Here is a 19,908-nt window from a genome sequence, read left to right as displayed (position 1 = left end):
ATTTTGTATTTCCTTATTCATGATAAAGGTTTATTATTCATGCTAGAATTGTATTGATCGGAAACCTAAATACATGTGTGAATACATAAACAAACATCGTGTCCCTAGTGAGCCTCTACTTGACTAGCTCGTTGATCAAAGATGGTTAAGGTTTCCTAACCATAGATATGAGTTGTCATTTGATAACGGGGTCACATCATTAGGAGAATGATGTGATGGACAAGACACATCTGTTAGCTCAGCATATGATCATTCAGTTTATTGCTACTACTTTCTTAATGTCAAATACATGTTCCTTCGACCATGAGATCATGCAACTCCCGGATACCGGAGGAATACCTTGTGTGCTATCAACCGTCACAACGTCCTGGGTGATCATAAAGATGCTCTACAGGTATTGCCGAAGGTGTCTGTTGAGTTGGCGTGAATCGAGATTGGGATTTGTCACTCCGTGTATCGGAGAGGTATCTCTGGGCCCTCTCGGTAATACACATCACAAGAAGCTTGCAAGCAAAGTGACTAAGGAGTTAGTTTCAATATGATGTATTACGGAACGAGTAAAGAGATTTGCCGGTAACAAGATTGAACTAGGTATAGAGATACCGACGATCGAATCTCGGGCAAGTAACATACCGACAGACAAAGGGAATTATGTATGCTGTCATAAAGGTTCAAGCGATAAAAGATCTTCATGAAATATGTAGGAATCAATATGGGCATCCAGGTCCCGCTATTGCTTATTGACTGAAGAGGTGTCTAGGTCATGACTACATAATTTTCGAACCTGCAGGGTCGCACACTTAACGTTCGTTGACGCTAGAGTAGTATTGGGATATTTGATGAGTGGTAACCAAATGTTGTTTGGACTCCCGGATGAGATCCCGGACGTCACGAGGAGTCTCGGAATTGTCAAGAGGTAAAGATTTATATATGGGAAGTCATATATTGGGTTCCGGAAAAAGTGCAGTTTTTTTGGTATTGTGCCGAGAAGCTTCTAGAAGGTTCTGGAGGATTTCGGAGGGGTCCGGAAGTCCACAAGTGGGTCCACCACGACCCAAGGGCTAGCATGGGCTGAGGGGAGGTGCTCTGGCCTTATTGGGCTAGGCACACCAAGTCCTCAAAAGCCCATGTGGCTAGGGAAGCCAAAAAAGGAAGGAGTCCTAGTAGGAATAGGATTGGACTTGGAGTCCAAGTCCTCTCCCCCTTAGCTGCGCCCTAGGGCTTGGAGGGGATGTTTCCCACGCCCCTCCAACTATATATAGAGGGGAGGGGGTGTTGGGTTTCGTAGTAATTTAAAAAAATTTCCTACGCACACGCAAGATCATGTGATGCATAGCAACGAGGGGGAGAGTGTTGTCTACGTACCCAACGCAGACCGACTGCGGAAGCGATGACACGACGTAGAGGAAGTAGTCGTACGTCTTCACGATCCAACCGATCAAGCACCGAAACTACGGCACCTCCGAGTTCGAGCACACGTTCAGCTCGATGACGATCCCCGGACTCCGATCCAGCAAAGTGTCGGGGAAGAGTTCCGTCAGCACGACAGCGTGGTGACAATCTTGATGTACTACAGCAGCAGGGCTTCGCCTAAACTCCGCTACAGTATTATCGAGGAATATGGTGGCAGGGGGCACCGCACACGGCTAAGGAATAGATCACGTGGATCAACTTGTGTGTTCTAGGGTGCCTCTACCTCAGTATATAAAGGAGCCAAGGGGGGAGGGGGGCGCAGACCAAGGAGGAGGGCGCAGGAGGAGTCCCACTCCTTCCGGGAGTAGGACTCCCCCCAATCCTATTCCAACTAGGATTCCCCAAAGGGGGAAAGAGAGAGGGGGGGGGGCGGCCACCTTCTCCTAGTCCTAATAGGACTAGGGGAGGGGGGAGGTGTGCAGCCACCTTGGGCTGCCCCTTTCTCCTTTCCACTAAGGCCCATGAAGGCCCATATGGCTCCCGGGGGGTTCCGGTAACCTCCCGGTAACCCGGTAAAATCCCGATTTCACCCGGAACACTTCCGATATCCAAAATAGGCTTCCAATATATCAATCTTTACGTCTCGACCATTTCGAGACTCCTCGTCATGTCCATGATCACATCCGGGACTCCGAACAACCTTCGGTACATCAAAATGCATAAACTCATAATGTAACTGTCATCGTAACCTTAAGCGTGCGGACCCTACGGGTTCGAGAACAATGTAGACATGACCGAGACATGTCTCCGGTCAATAACCAATAGCCGGACCTGGATGCCCATATTGGCTCCTACATATTCTACGAAGATCTTTATCGGTCAGACCGCATAACAACATACGTTGTTCCCTTTGTCATCGGTATGTTACTTGCCCGAGATTCGATCGTCGGTATCCAATACCTAGTTCAATCTCGTTACCGGCAAGTCTCTTTACTCGTTCCATAATACATCATCTTACAACTAACATATTAGTTGTAATGCTTGCAAGGCTTATGTGATGTGTATTACCGAGAGGGCCCAGAGATACCTCTCCGACAATCGGAGTAACAAATCCTAATCTCGAAATACGCCAACCCAACATCTATCTTTGGAGACACCTGTAATGCTCCTTTATAATCACCCAGTTACGTTGTGACGTTTGGTAGCACCCAAAGTGTTCCTCCGGTAAACGGGAGTTGCATAATCTCATAGTCATAGGAACATGTATAAGTCATGAAGAAAGCAATAGCAACATACTAAACGATCGGGTGCTAAGCTAATGGAATGGGTCATGTCAATCAGATCATTCAACTAATGATGTGACCTCGTTAATCAAATAACAACTATTTGTCTATGGTTAGGAAACATAACCATCTTTGATTAACGAGCTAGTCAAGTAGAGGCATACTAGTGACACTCTGTTTGTCTATGTATTCACACATGTATTATGTTTCCGGTTAATACAATTCTAGCATGAATAATAAACATTTATCATGAAATAAGGAAATAAATAATAACTTTATTATTTCCTCTAGGGCATATTTCCTTCAGTCTCCCACTTGCACTAGAGTCAATAATCTAGATCACATCACCATGTGATTAACATCGATAGTTCACATCATCATGTGATTAACACCCATAGTTCACATCGCCATGTGACCAACACCCAAAGGGTTTACTAGATTCAGTAATCTAGTTCACATCGCTATGTGATTAACACCGAAGGAGTACTAAGGTGTGATCATGTTTTGCTTGTGAGAGAATCTTAGTCAACGGCTCTGCCACATTCAGATCCGCATGTATTTTGCAAATTTCTATGTCAACAATGCTCTGCATGGAGCTACTCTAGCTAATTGCTCCCACTTTCAATATGTATCTAGACTGAGACTTAGAGTCATCTAGATTAGTGTCAAACTTGCATCGGCGTAACCCTTTACGACGAACCTTTTTTCACTTCCATAATCGAGAAACATATCCTTATTCCACTAAGGACAATTTTGATCGCTGTCCAGTGATCTACTCCTAGATCACTATTGTACTCCCTTGCCAAACTCAGTGGTAGGGCATACAATAAATCTGGTATACAGCATGGCATACTTTATAGAACCTATGACTGAGGCATAGGGAATGACTTTCATTCTCTTTCTATTTTCTGCCGTGGTCGGGCTTTGAGTCTTACTCAACTTCACACCTTGTAACACAGGCAAGAACTCTTTCTTTGACTGTTCCATTTTGAACTACTTCAAAATCTTGTCAAGGTATGTACTCATTGAAAAAACTTATCAAGCGTCTTGATCTATCTCTATAGATCTTGAAGCTCAATATGTAAGCAGCTTCACCGAAGTCTTTCTTTGAAAAACTCCTTTCAAACACTCCTTTTATGCTTTACAGAATAATTCTACATTATTTCCGATCAACAATATGTCATTCACATATACTTATCAGAAATGCTGTAGTGCTCCCACTCACTTTCTCGTAAATACAGGCTTCACCGCAAGTCTGTATAAAACTATATGCTTTGATCAACTCATCAAAGCGTATATTCCAACTCCGAGATGCTTGCACCAGTCCACAGATGGATCGCTGGAGTTTGCACATTTAGTTAGCACCTTTCGGATTGACAAAACCTTATGGTTGCATCGTATACAACTCTTCTTTGGTAAATCCATTAAGGAATGCAGTTTTGTTTATCCATTTGCCAGATTTCATAAAATGCGGCAATTGCTAACATGATTCGGACAGACTTAAGCATAGATACGAGTGAGAAAATCTCATCGTAGTCAACACCTTGAACTTGTCGAAAACCTTCTGCGACAATTCTAGCTTTGTAGATAGTAACACTACTATCAGCGTCCGTCTTCCTCTTGAAGATCCATTTATTCTCAATTGCTTGCCGATCATCGGGCAAGTCAACCAAAGTCCATACTTTGTTCTCATACATGGATCCCATCTCAGATTTCATGGCTTCAAGCCACTTTGCGGAATCTGGGCTCACCATCGCTTCTTCATAGTTCGTAGGTTCATCATGATCTAGTAGCATGACTTGCAGAACAGGATTATCGTACCACTCTGGTGCGGATCTTACTCTGGTTGATCTACGTGGTTCAGTAGTATCTTGATCCGAAGTTTCATGATCATTATCATTGGCTTCCTCACTAACTGGTGTAGGTGTCACTGAAACCGTTTTCTGTGATGTACTACTTTCTAGTAAGGGAGTAGGTACAGTTACCTCATCAAGTTCTACTTTCCTCCCACTCACTTCTTTCGAGAGAAACTCCTTCTCTAGAAAGGATCCATTCTTGGCAACGAATGTCTTGCCTTCGGATCTGTGATAGAAGGTGTACCCAACAGTTTCCTTTGGGTATCCTATGAAGACACATTTCTCCGATTTGGGTTCGAGCTTATCAGGTTGAAGCTTTTTTACATAAGCATCGCAGCCCCAAACTTTCAGAAACGACAACTTTGGTTTCTTGCCAAACCACAGTTCATAAGGCGTCGTCTCAACGGATTTTGATGGTGCCCTATTTAACGTGAATGCGGCCGTCTCTAAAGCATAACCCCCAAATGATAGCGGTAAATCAGTAAGAGACATCATAGATCGCACCATATCTAGTAAAGTACGATTACGACGTTCGGACACACCATTACGCTGTGGTGTTCCGGGTGGCGTGAGTTGCGAAACTATTCCACAGTTTTTCAAATGTACACCAAACTCGTAACTCAAATATTCTCCTCCACGATCAGATCGTAGAAACTTTATTTTCTTGTTACGATGATTTTCAACTTCACTCTGAAATTCTTTGAACTTTTCAAATGTTTCAGATTTATGTTTCATTAAGTAGATATACCCATATCTGCTTAAATCATCTGCGAAGGTGAGAAAATAACGATATCCGCCACGAGCCTCAATATTCATCGGACCACATACATCGGTATGTATGATTTCCAACAAATCTGTTGCTCTCTCCATAGTACCGGAGAACGGTGTTTTAGTCATCTTGCCCATGAGGCACGGTTCGCAAGTACCAAGTGATTCATAATCAAGTGGTTCCAAAAGTCCATCAGTATGGAGTTTCTTCATGCGCTTTATACCGATATGACCTAAACGACAGTGCCACAAATAAGTTGCACTTTCATTATCAACTCTGCATCTTTTGGCTTCAACATTATGAATATGTGTATTACTACTATCGAGATTCAATAAGAATAGACCACTCTTCAAGGGTGCATGACCATAAAAGATATTACTCATATAAATAGAACAACCATTATTCTCTGATTTAAATGAATAACCGTCTCGCATTAAACAAGATCCAGATATAATGTTCATGCTCAACGCTGGCACCAAATAACAATTATTTAGGTCTAATATTAATCCCGAAGGTAGATGTAGAGGTAGCGTGCCGACCGCGATCACATCGACTTTGGAACCGTTTCCCACGCGCATCGTCACCTCGTCCTTTGCCAGTGCCCGCTTATTCCGTAGCCCCTGTTTCGAGTTGCAAATATTAGCAACAGAACCAGTATCAAATACCCAGGTGCTACTGCGAGCTCTAGTAAGGTACACATCAATAACATGTATATCACATATACCTTTGTTCACCTTGCCATCCTTCTTATCCGCCAATCACTTGGGGTAGTTCCGCTTCCAATGACCAGTCCCTTTGCAGTAGAAACGCTTAGTCTCAGGCTTAGGACCAGACTTAGGCTTCTTCACTTGAGCAGCAACTAGCTTGCCGTTCTTCTTGAAGTTCCCCTTCTTCCCTTTGCCCTTTTATTGAAACTAGTGGTCTTGTCTACCATCAACACTTGATGCTCTTTCTTGATTTCTACCTTCGTCGATTTCAACATCACGAAGAGCTTGGGAATCACTTTAGTCATCCCTTGCATATTATAGTTCATCACGAAGTTCTACTAACTTGGTGATGGTGACTAGAGAATTCTGTCAATCACTATTTTATCTGGAAGATTAACTCCCACTTGATTCAAGCGATTGTAGTACCCAGACAATCTGAGCACATGCTCACTAGTTGAGCGATTCTCCTCCATCTTTTAGCTATAGAACTTGTTGGAGACTTCATATCTCTCAACTCGGGTATTTGCTTGAAATATTAACTTCAATTCCTGGAACATCTCATATGGTCCATGACGTTCAAAACGTCTTTGAAGTCCCGATTCTAAGCCGTTAAGCATGGTGCACTAAACTATCAAGTAGTCATCATATTGAGCTAGCCAAACACTCATAACGTCTGCATCTGCTCCTGCAATAGGTCTGTCACCTAGCGGTGCATCAAGGACATAATTCTTCTGTGCAGCAATGAGGATAAACCTCAGATCACGGATCCAATCCGCATCTTTGCTACTAACATCTTTCAACACAATTTTCTCCAGGAACATATCAAAATAAACACAGGGAAGCAACAACGCGAGCTACTGATCTACAACATGATTTGCAAAATACTACTAGGACTAAGTTCATGATAAATTTAAGTTCAATTTAATCATATTACTTAAGAACTCCCACTTAGATAGACATCCCTCTAATCCTCTAAGTGATCACGTGATCCAAATCAACTAATCCATGTCCGATCATCACGTGAGATGGAGTAGTTTCATTGGTGAACATCACTATGTTGATCATATCTACTATATGATTCACGCTCGACCTTTCGGTCTCCGTGTTCCGAGGCCATATCTGCATATGCTAGGCTCGTCAAGTTTAACCTGAGTATTCTGCGTGTGCAAAACTGGCTTGCACCCGTTGTAGATGGACGTAGAGCTTATCACACCCGATCATCACGTGGTGTCTGGGCACGACGAACTTTGGCAACGGTGCATACTCAGGGAGAACACTTCTTGATAATTTAGTGAGAGATCATCTTATAATGCTACCGTCAATCAAAGCAAGATAAGATGCATAAAAAGATAAACATCACATGCAATCAATATAAGTGATATGATATGGCCATCATCATCTTGTGCTTGTGATCTCCATCTCCGAAGCACCGTCATGATCACCATCATCACCGGCGCGACACCTTGATCTCCATCGTAGCATCGTTGTCGTCTCGCCAATCTAATGCTTCCACGACTATCACTACCGTTTAGTAATAAAGTAAAGCATTACATCGCGATTGCATTGCATACAATAAAGCGACAACCATATGGCTCCTGCCAGTTGCCGATAACTCGGTTACAAAACATGATCATCTCATACAATAGAATTCAGCATCATGCCTTGACCATATCACATCACAACATGCCCTGCAAAAACAAGTTAGACGTCCTCTACTTTGTTGTTGCATGTTTTACGTGGCTGCTACGGGCTTAAGTAAGAATCAAACTCACCTACGCATCAAAACCACAACGATAGTTTGTCAAATAGACTCCGTTTTAACCTTCGCAAGGACCGGGCGTAGCCATACTTGGTTCAACTAAAGTTGGAGAGACAGTCGCCCGCAAGCCATCTATGTGCAAAGCATGTCGAGGGAACCGGTCTCGCGTAAGCGTACGCGTAAGGTTGGTCCGGGTCGTCTCGTCCAACAATACCGCCGAACCAAAGTATGACATGCTGGTAGGCAGTATGACTTATATCGTCCACAACTCACTTGTGTTCTACTCGTGCATATAACATCAACATAAATAACCTAGGCTCGGATGCCACTGTTGGGATTCGTAGTAATTTCAAAAAATTTCCTACGCACACGCAAGATCATGTGATGCATAGCAATGAGGGGGAGAGTGTTGTCTACGTACCCAACGCAGACCGACTGCGGAAGCGATGACACGACGTAGAGGAAGTAGTCGTACGTCTTCACGATCCAACCGATCAAGCACCGAAACTACGACACCTCCGAGTTCGAGCACACGGTCAGCTCGATGACGATCCCCGGACTCCGATCCAGCAAAGTGTCGGGGAAGAGTTCCGTCAGCACGACAGCGTGGTGACAATCTTGATGTACTACAGCAGCAGGGCTTCGCCTAAACTCCGCTACAGTATTATCGAGGAATATGGTGGCAGGGGGCACCGCACACGGCTAAGGAATAGATCACGTGGATCAACTTGTGTGTTCTAGGGTGCCTCTACCTCAGTATATAAAGGAGCCAAGGGGGGAGGGGGGCGCCGGCCAAGGAGGAGGGCGCAGGAGGAGTCCCACTCCTTCCGGGAGTAGGACTCCCCCCCAATCCTATTCCAACTAGGATCCCCCAAAGGGGGAAAGAGAGAGAGGGGGGGCGGCCACCTTCTCCTAGTCCTAATAGGACTAGGGGAGGGGGGAGGTGCGCAGCCACCTTGGGCTGCCCCTTTCTCCTTTCCACTAAGGCCCATGAAGGCCCATATGGCTCCCGGGGGGTTCCGGTAACCTCCCGGTAACCCGGTAAAATCCCGATTTCACCCGGAACACTTCCGATATCCAAATATAGGCTTCCAATATATCAATCTTTACGTCTCGACCATTTCGAGACTCCTCGTCATGTCCATGATCACATCCGGGACTCCGAACAACCTTCGGTACATCAAAATGCATAAACTCATAATGTAACTGTCATCGTAACCTTAAGCGTGCGGACCCTACGGGTTCGAGAACAATGTAGACATGACCGAGACATGTCTCCGGTCAATAACCAATAGCGGGACCTGGATGCCCATATTGGCTCCTACATATTCTACGAAGATTTTTATCGGTCAGACCGCATAACGACATACGTTGTTCCCTTTGTCATCGGTATGTTACTTGCCCGAGATTCGATCGTCGGTATCCAATACCTAGTTCAATCTCGTTACCGGCAAGTCTCTTTACTCGTTCCGTAATACATCATCTCACAACTAACATATTAGTTGTAATGCTTGCAAGGCTTATGTGATGTGTATTACCGAGAGGGCCCAGAGATACCTCTCCGACAATCGGAGTGACAAATCCTAATCTCGAAATACGCCAACCCAACATCTACCTTTGGAGATACCTGTAATGCTCCTTTATAATCACCCAGTTACGTTGTGACGTTTGGTAGCACCCAAAGTGTTCCTTCGGCAAACGGGAGTTGCATAATCTCATAGTCATAGGAACATGTATAAGTCATGAAGAAAGCAATAGCAACATACTAAACGATCGGGTGCTAAGCTAATGGAATGGGTCATGTCAATCAGATCATTCAACTAATGATGTGACCTCGTTAATCAAATAACAACTCTTTGTCTATGGTTAGGAAACATAACCATCTTTGATTAACGAGCTAGTCAAGTAGAGGCATACTAGTGACACTCTGTTTGTCTATGTATTCACACATGTATTATGTTTCCGGTTAATACAATTCTAGCATGAATAATAAACATTTATCATGAAATAAGGAAATAAATAATAACTTTATTATTGCCTCTAGGTCATATTTCCTTCAGGGGGCGCCCCAAGAGGACACCCCAAGCCCTTGGCGCCCCTCTCTCTCCTGTTACTCCGTAGTTCCACTGCCTCATCCCGGCGACGCTTAGCGAAGCGCTGTCAGTGATCCACCACCAGCATCACCACCACGCCATCGTGTTGGTTGTGATCCCATCTACTTCTCCTCTCCTTCTTCCTGCATCAATAAGTAGGAGACGTCATCGAGCCGCTCGTGTGCTAAACTCGGAGGTGCCGTCCGTCCGGCACTAGATCAGTTGGATGGCGAAGAAAGTTTGACTACATCAACCGCGTTGTGAAACGCTTCCGCTTATGTTCTACGAGGGTACGTAGAAACACTCTCCCCCTCATTGCTATGCATCTCCATGGATAGATCATTGCGTGTGCGTAGAATTTTTTTTCCATGCAACGATTCCCAACAGTGGCATTCGAGCCAGGTATATGCGTAGATGATATGCACGAGTAGAACACAAAGAGTTGTGGGCGGTGATAGTCATAATGCTTACCACCAACGTCTTATTTTGATTCGGCGGTATTTTGGGATGAAGCGGCCCGGACCAACCTTACATGTCCACGCACATGAGACTGGTTCCACCGACAGACATGCAACTAGTTTTGCATAAAGGTGGCTGGCGGGTGTCTGTTTCTTCTACTTTAGTTGAATCGAATTTGACTACAACCGGTCCTTGAAGAAGGTTAAAACAGCAAACTTGATGAAACACCATTGTGGTTTTTTGCATAGGTAAGAACGGTTCTTGCTAGAAGCCCGTAGCAGCCACGTAAAACTTGCAACAACAAATTAGAGGACGTCTAACTTGTTTTGGCAGGGCATGTTGTGATGTGATATGGTCAATATATGATGTGATATATGTTGGTGTATGAGATGATCATGTTTTTTAATATCGACAACCAGCAGGAGCCTTAGGGTTGTCTCTTTATTGTATGAAGTGCAAGCACCATGTAATTGCTTTACCTTATCACTATGCGTTAGTGATAGTTGTAGAAGCAATAGTTGGCGTGACGACCTCGATGCAACCACGCTACGATGGAGATCAAGGTGTCAAGCAGGTGACGATGGAGATCATGACGATGCTTTGGAGATAGAGATCAAAAGCACAAGATGATGATGGCCATATCATGTCACATATTTTGATTGCATGTGATGTTTATCTTTTATGCATCTTATTTTGCTTAGAACGACGGTAGCATTATAAGATGATCCCTTCACTTAATTTCAAGATAAAAGTGTTCTCCCTGAGTATGAACTGTTGCTATAGTTCGTCGTTTCGAGACACCACATGATGATCGGGTGTGATAGACTCTATGTTCACAAACAACGGGTGTAAAACAGTTTTGCACATGCAAAAAACTTGGGTTAAACTTGACGAGCCTTGCATGTACAGACATGGTCTCGGAACACTGGAGACCGAAAGGTCGAACATGAGTCATATAGTAGATATGATCAACATAGAGATGTTCACCATTGATGACTGCCCCATCTCACGTGATGATCGGACATGGGTTAGTTGATTTGGATCATGTATCACTTAGATAAACTTGAGGGAAGTTTATTTAAGTGGGAGTTCATTAGTAATTTGATTAATTGAACTTAAATTTATCATGAACTTAGTCTTAATAGTTTTGCATATCTATGTTGTAGATTAATAGATCACTGTTTAGCTCCCCTTTTTTTGATATGTTCCTAGAGAAAACTAAGTTGAAAGATGATAGTAGCAATGATGCAGACCAGGTCCATGATCTGAGGGTTATCCTCATTGCTACACAAAAGAATTATGTCCTTGATGAACCACTAGGTGACAAACCTGTTGCGGGAGCAGATGCAGACGTTATGAATGTTTTTGCAAGCTCAATATGATGACTACTTGATAGTTTAGCGTGCCATGCTTTACGGCTTAGAACCGGGACTTAAAAAACGTTTTGAACTCCATGGAGCATATGAGATGTTCCAAGAGCTGAAAGTTGGTATTTCAGATTCATGCCTGTGTCGAGAGGTATGAGACCTCTGACAAGTACTTTGCCTACAAGATGGAGGAGAATAGCTCAACCAGTGAGCATGTACTCTGGATGTCTGGGTACTATAATCGCTTGAATCAAGTGGGAGTTAATCTTCTAGATAAGATAGTGATTGATAGAGTTCTCTAGTCACTATCACCAAGCTACTAGAACTTCATGATGAACTATAATATGCAAGGGATGACAAAAATGATTGACGAGCTCTTTGCGATGCTGAAATCGGTGAAGGTAGAAATCAAGAAGGAGCATCAAGCGTTGATGGTTAACAAGACCACTAGTTTCAAGAAAAAGGGCGAGGGAAAGAAAGAGAACTTCAATAAGAATGGCAAGTAAGTTGCCACACCCGTGAAGAATCCCAAAGATGGACCCAAGCCTGAAACTGAGTGCTTCTACTACGAATGAAAATGGTCACTGGAAGTGGAACTACCCCAAATACTTGGCGGATAAGAAGGATGGCAAAGTGAACAAAGGTATATTTGATATACATGTTGTTGATGTGTATTTTACTAGTGTTCGAAGTAACCCCTAGGTATTTGATACCGGTTCAATTGCAAAGATTAGTAACTCGAAACAGGAGTTACATTGACTAGTTAAAAGCGAGGTGACGACGTGTGTTGGAAATGATTCCAAGGTTGATATGATCACCATCACACACTCCCTCTACCTTCGGGATTAGTGTTGAACCTAAATAAATGTTATTTGGTGTTTGCGTTGAGCATGAATATGATTAGATCATGATTATTGCAATATGTTTATTCATTTAAGTTAGAGAATAATTGTTGTTTTGTTTACATGAATAAAACCTTCTATGGTCATACACCCAATGTGAATGGTTTATTGAATCTTGACCGTAGCGATACACATATTCATAATATTGATGCCAAAAGATGCAAAGTTGATAATGATAGTGCAACATATATGTGGCACTACCGCTTAGGTCATATTGGTGTATAGCGCATGAAGAAACTCCATGCTGATGGACTTTTGGAATCACTTGATTATGAATCATTTGATACTTGTGAACCATGCCTCATGGGCAAGATGACCAAAACTCCGTTCTCCGGAACAATGGAGAGAGCTAATGACTTATTGGAGATAATACATACCGATGTATGCGGTTCAATGAGTGTTGAAGCACGCAACGGATATCATTATTTTCTGACCTTCACAGATGATTTGAGTGGGTATGTGTATATCTACTTGACAAAACACAAGTCCGAAACATTTGAAAAGTTCAAAGAATTTCAAAGTGAAGTGGAGAATCATCGTAATAAGAAAATAAAGTTTCTACGGTTTGATTGTGGAGGCGAATATTTGAGTTACGAGTTTGTCCTTTGTTTAAAACAATGTGGAATTGTTTCACAACTCACACCACCTAGAACACCACAGCGAAATGGTGTATCCGAACGTCGTAATCGTACTTTATTGGATATGGTGCGTTCTATGATGTCTCTTACCGATTTACCACTATTGTTTTGGGGTTATGCATTAGAGACAGCGGCATTCACGTTAAATAGGGCACCATCTGATCCGTTGAGACGACACTGTATGAACAATGGTTTGGCAAGAAACCTAAGCTATCATTTCTTAAAGTTTGGGGTTGCGACACTTATGTCAAAAGGCTTCAACCTGATAACTCGAACCCAAATCGGAGAAGTGCGTCTTCATAGGATACCCGAAAGAAACTATTGGGTATACCTTCTACCATAGATCCGAAGGCAAGATCTTTGTTGCCAAGAATGGAACATTTCTAGAGAAGGAGTTTCTCTTGAAAGAAGTGAGTAGGAGGAAAGTAGAACTTGATGAGGTAATTGTACCTTCTATCAATTTGGAAAGTAGCATATCGGAGAAATCCATTCATGTGATGCCTACACCAACTAGATAGGAAGCTAATGATGATGATCATGAAACTTCAGATCATGTTACTACTGGACCATGTAGGTCGAACAGAGCACATTCCGCACCAGAGTGGTACGGTAATCATGTTCTGAAAGTTATGTTACTAGACCATGGCGAACCTACAAACTATGAAGAAGCTATGATGAGCCCAGATTCTGATAAATGGGTTGAGGCCATGAAATCTGAGATAGGATCCATGTATGAGAACAAAGTGTGGACTTTGGTGGACTTGCTCGATGATCGGCAAGCCATTGAGAATAAATGGATCTTCAAGAAGAAGTCTGACGCTGATGGTAATGTCACCGTCTACAAAGCTTGACTTGTCGCAAAAGGTTTTCGACAAGTTCAAGGGGTTGACTACGATGAGACCTTCTCACCCGTAGTGATGCTTAAGTCAGTCCGAAAGCTATTGCCGCATTTTATAATTATGAAATTTGGCAAATGGACGTCAAAACTGCACTCCTTAATGGATTTCTTAAATAAGAGTTGTATATGATGCAACCAAAAGGTTTTGTCGATCCTAAAGGTGCTAACAAAGTGTGCAAGCTCCAGCGATCCATATATGGATTGGTGCAAGCATCTCGGAGTTGGAATGTACGATTTGATGAAGTGATCAAAGCATATGGTTTTATACAGACTTTCGATGAAGCTTGTATTTACAACAAAGTGAGTGGGAGCTCTATAGCATTTCTAATATTATATGTGGATGACATATTGTTGATTGGAAATGATATAGAATTTATAGATAGCATAAAAGGATACTTGAATAAGAATTTTTCAATGAAAGACCTCAGTGAAGCTGCTTATATATTGGGCATCAAGATCTATAGGGATAGATCAAGACGCTTGATAGGACTTTCACAAAGCACATACCTTGACAAAAGTTTTGAAGAAGTTCAAAATGGATTAGTCAAAGAAGGAGTTATAGCCTGTATTGTGAGCGTGAAGTTGAGTAAGACTCGAAACCCGGCCATGGCAGAAGATAGACAGAGAATGAAAGCCATTCCCTATGCCTCAGTCATAGGTTCTATAAAGTATGCCATACTGTGTACCAGACCTATTGTGTACCTTGCCATGAGTTTGGCAAGGGGGTACAATAGTGATCCAGGATTAGATCACTGGACAGCAGTCAAAATTATCCTTTGATGCGTCTCCAATGTATCTATAATTTTTGATGGTTCCATGCTATTATATTATCTGTTTTGGATGTTTAATGGGCTTTAATATGCACTTTTATATTATTTTTGGGACTAACCTATTAACCGAAGGCCTAGTGCAAATTGCTATTTTTTTGCCTATTTCAGTGTTTCGCAGAAAAGGAATATCAAACGGAATGTAACCTTCATGAGGATGTTTTTTGGAACAAACACAATCTAGGATACTTGGAGTGGAGGTCAAGAAAGCCACGAGGCGGCCACGAGGTAGGGCGGCGCGCCTAGGGGGCAGGCGCACCCCCCACCCTCGTGGGCCCCTCGTAGCTCCACCGACCTACTTCTTTCGTCTATGTATACTCTTATACCTTGAAAACATCCAGAGGAGCCACAAAACCACTTTCCCACCGCCGCAACCTTCTGTACCCGTGACATCCCATCTGGGGACCTTTTCCGGCGATCTGCCGGAGGGGGATTCGATCACGGAGGGCATCTACATCAACACCATAGCCTCTCCGATGATGTGTGAGTAGTTTACCACAGACCTTCGGGTCCATAGTTATTAGCTAGATGGCTTGTTCTCTCTCTTTGGTTCTCAATACAGAGTTCTCCTCGATGTTCTTGGAGATCTATTCGATGTAATGCTTTTTGCGGTGTGTTTGCCGAGATCCGATGAATTGTGGGTTTATGATCAAGTTTATCTATGAACAACATTTGATTCTTCTCTGAATTCTTATATGCATGATTTGATATCTTTGCAAGTCTCTTCGAATTATCAGTTTGGTTTGGCCTACTAGATTGATCTTTCTTGCAATGGGAGAAGTGCTTAGCTTTGGGTTCAATCTTGCGGTGCTTGATCCCAGTGATAGAAAGGGGACCGACACGTATTGTATTGTTGCCATCGAGGATAAAAAGGTGGGGTTTATATCATATTGCTTGAGTTTATCCCTCTACATCATGTCATCTTGCCTAATGCATTACTCTGTTCTTATGAACTTAATACTCTAGATGCATGCTGGATAGCGGTCGATGTGTGGAGTAATTGTAGTAGATGCAGAATTGTTTCGGTCTACTTGACACGGACGTGATGCCTATGTTCATGATCATGCCTAGATATTCTCATAACTATGCGCTTTTCTATCAATTGCTCGGCAGTAATTTGTTCACCCACCGTAGAATTTGCTATCTTGAGAGAAGCCACTAGTGAAACCTACTACCTCTTGAGCATGCGTTGGTTTTCCCTTGAAGAGGAAAGGGTGATGCAGCAAAGTAGCGTAAGTATTTCCCTCAGTTTTGAGAACCAAGGTATCAATCCAGTAGGAGATTACGCGCAAGTTGCCTAGTACCTACACAAACAAACAAGAACCTCGCAACCAACGCAATAAAGGGGTTGTCAATCCCTTCACGGTCACTTACGAGAGTGAGATCTGATAGAGATAATAAGATAAATATTTTTGGTATTTTATGATATAGATTGGAAAATAAAGATTGCAAAATAAACAACGATAAAAATAGCAAGTTGATAGGAAAATAATATGATGGAAGATACACCCGAGGGCCATAGGTTTCACTAGTGGCTTCTCTCAAGATAGCAAATTCTATGATGGGTGAACAAATTACTGTCGAGCAATTGATAGAAAAGCGAATAATTATGAGAATATCTAAGCATGATCATGTACATAGGCATCACGTCCGCGACAAGAAGACTGAAACGATTCTGCATCTACTACTATTACTCCACAAATCGACCACTATCCAGCATGCATGTAGAGTATTAAGTTCATAAGAACAGAGTAACGCATTAGGTAAGATGACATGATGTAGAGGGATAAACTCAAGCAATATGATATAAACCCCATCTTTTTATCCTCGATGGCAACAATACAATACGTTCCTTGCTGCCCTTGCTGTCACTGGGAAAGGACACCACAAGATTGAACCCAAAGCTAAGCACTTCTCCCATTGCAAGAAAGATCAATCTAGTAGGCCAAACCAAACTGATAATTTGAAGAGACTTGCAAAGGTATTTAAATCATGCATAAAATTATTCAGAGAAGAATCAAATATTGTTCATGGATAATCTTGATAATAAACCAACAATTCACCGGATCTCGACAAACACACCACAAAAAGAATTACATCGAATAGATCTCCAAGAGAATCGAGGAGAACTTTGTATTGAGATCCAAAGAGAGAGAAGAAGCCATCTAGCTAATAACTATGGACCCGAAGGTCTGTGGTAAACTACTCACACATCATCGGAGAGGCTATGGTGTTGATGTAGAAGCCCTCCGTGATCGATTCCCCTCCGGCGGAGTGCCGGAAAAGGCCCCAAGATGGGATCTCACGGGCACAGAAGGTTGCGGAGGTGGAAATAGGGTTTCGTGGTGCTCCTGGATGTTTTCGGGGTATATGGGTATATATAGGAGGAAGAAGTATGTCGGTGGACCTACGAGGGGCCCACGAGGATGGGGGCGCGCCTACCCCCCTAGGCGCACCCTCCTGCCTCGTGGCCTCCTCGCTTCTTTCTTGACGTCCACTCCAAGTCTCCTGGATCACGTTTGTTCAAAAAATAACTCTCCCGAAGGTTTCATTCAGTTTGGATTCCGTTTGGTATTCCTTTTCTGCGAAACACTGAAATAGGCAAAAAAACAACAATTTGCACTGGGCCTTTGGTTAGTAGGTTAGTCCCAAAAATAATATAAAAAGGTATATTAAAGCCCATTAAACATCCAAAACAGATAATATAATAGCATGTAACAATCAAAAATTATAGATACATTGGAGACGTATCAAAACTTATGGCCCCCGGGTCTACTTTACATCATATAAGTTTCCGATCTACAATTCTAGTTTACTCTTTATTTTGCAATCTTTATTTTCCAATCTATACAAAAATACCAAAAATATTTATCTTATTATGTTTATCATATCTCACTTTGCAAGTGGTCGTGAAGGGATTGACAACCCCTTTATCGTGTTGGTTGCAAGGTTCTTATTTGTTTGTGCAGGTAGCAGCTACCTCTTGAGCATGCGTTGGTTTTCCCTTGAAGAGGAAAGGGTGATGCATCAAAGCAGCGTAAGTATTTCCCTCGGTTTTTGAGAACCAAGGTATCAATCCAGTAGGAGGCCGCACGCAAGTCCCTCGTACCTACACAAACAAATAAGAACCTCGCAACCAACGCGATAAAGGGGTTGTCAATCCCTTCATGGTCACTTACGAGAGTGAGATCTGATAGAGATAATAATGATAAGATAAATATTTTTGGTATTTTTATGATATAGATTGAAAGTAAATATTGCAAAGTAAAAATAGATTGGAAACTTATATGATGGAAAATAGACCCCAGGGCCATTGGTTTCACTAGTGGCTTCTTTCAAGATAGCATAAGTATTACGGTGGGTGAACGAATTACTGTCGAGCAATTGATAGAAAAGCGAATAACTATGAGAGTATCTAGGCATGATCATGTATATAAGCATCACGTTCGTGATAAGTAGACCGACTCCTGCCTGCATCTACTACTATTACTCCACACATCGACCGCTATCCAGCATGCATCTAGAGTATTAAGTTCATAAGAACAGAGTAACGCCTTAGGTAAGATGACATGATGTAGAGGGATAAACTCAAGCAATATGATATAAACCCCATCTTTTTATCCTTGATGGCAACAATACAATATGTGTCGTTTCCCTTTCTGTCACTGGGATCGAGCACCGCAAGATTGAACCCAAAGCTAAGCACTTCTCCCATTGCAAGAAAGATCAATCTAGTAGGCCAAACCAAACTGATAATTCGAAGAGACATGCAAAGATAACCAATCATGCATAAAAGATTTCAGAGAAGAATAAAATATTGTTCATAGATAGACTTGATCATAAACCCACAATTCATCGGATCTCGACAAACACACCGCAAAAAGAGTTACATCGAATAGATCTCCAAGAAGATCGAGCAGAACTTTGTATTGAGATTCAAAGAGAGAGAAGAAGCCATCTAGCTACTAACTATGGACCCAAAGGTCTGAAGTAAACTACTCACACATCATCGGAGGGGCCATGGAGTTGATGTAGAGGCCCTCCGTGATCAATGCCCCCTCCGGCAGAGCTCCAGAAAAGGCCCCGAGATGGGATCTCTTGGGTACAGAAGGTTGCGGCGGTGGAAATAGGGTTTCGTGGTGCTCCTGGATGTTTTTGGGGTATGTGAACATATATAGGAGGAAGAAGTAGGTCGGTTGAGCCACGAGGGGCCCACGAGAGGGGAGGGCGCGCCCCTGCCTCGTGGACTCCTCGTCTGTTTCTTGACGTCCACTCCAAGTCCTTTGGATCACGTTTGTTCCAAAAATCACGCTCCCGAAGGTTTCATTCCGTTTAGACTCCGTTTGATATTGCTTTTCTGCGAAGCACTGAAATAGGCAAAAAACTGCAATTTGCACTGGGCCTTGGATTAATAGGTTAGTCCCAAAAATAATATAAAAGTGTAAAATAAAGCCAATTAACATCGAAAACATATAATATAATAGCATGGAACAATCAAAAATTATAGATACGTTGGAGACGTATCAAGCATCCCCAAGCTTAATTGCTTCTCGTCCTCGAGTAGGTAAATGATAAAAACAGATTTTTTGATGTGGAATGCTTTCTAACATGTTCTTCAATGCATTTTTCTCTATTGTGGCATGAATGTTCAGATCCGAAAGATTCAAGATAAAAGTTTATTGTTGACATAAAAATAGTAATACTCCAAGTATGCTAATCAAGCAATTATGTCTTATCAAAATACCATAGCCAAAGAAAAGTTATCCCTACAAAATCATATAGTTTGGCCATGCTTCATTTTCGTCACACAAAATGCTTCCATCATGCACGACCCCCATGACAAGCCAAGCAATTGTTTCATACTTAGCCTTTTCAAACTCTTTCAACTTTTATGCAATATATGAGCGCGAGCCATGGACATAGCAGTATGGCTGGAA

The sequence above is a fragment of the Triticum urartu genome, chromosome 3A (genome assembly GCF_056163025.1).
Source record: "Triticum urartu cultivar PI428250 chromosome 3A, HENAU_Tu73, whole genome shotgun sequence".
Taxonomy (NCBI): domain Eukaryota; kingdom Viridiplantae; phylum Streptophyta; class Magnoliopsida; order Poales; family Poaceae; genus Triticum; species Triticum urartu.
The sequence above is the reverse complement of the archived record's forward strand: the minus strand, read 5'-3'. Positions refer to the sequence as shown.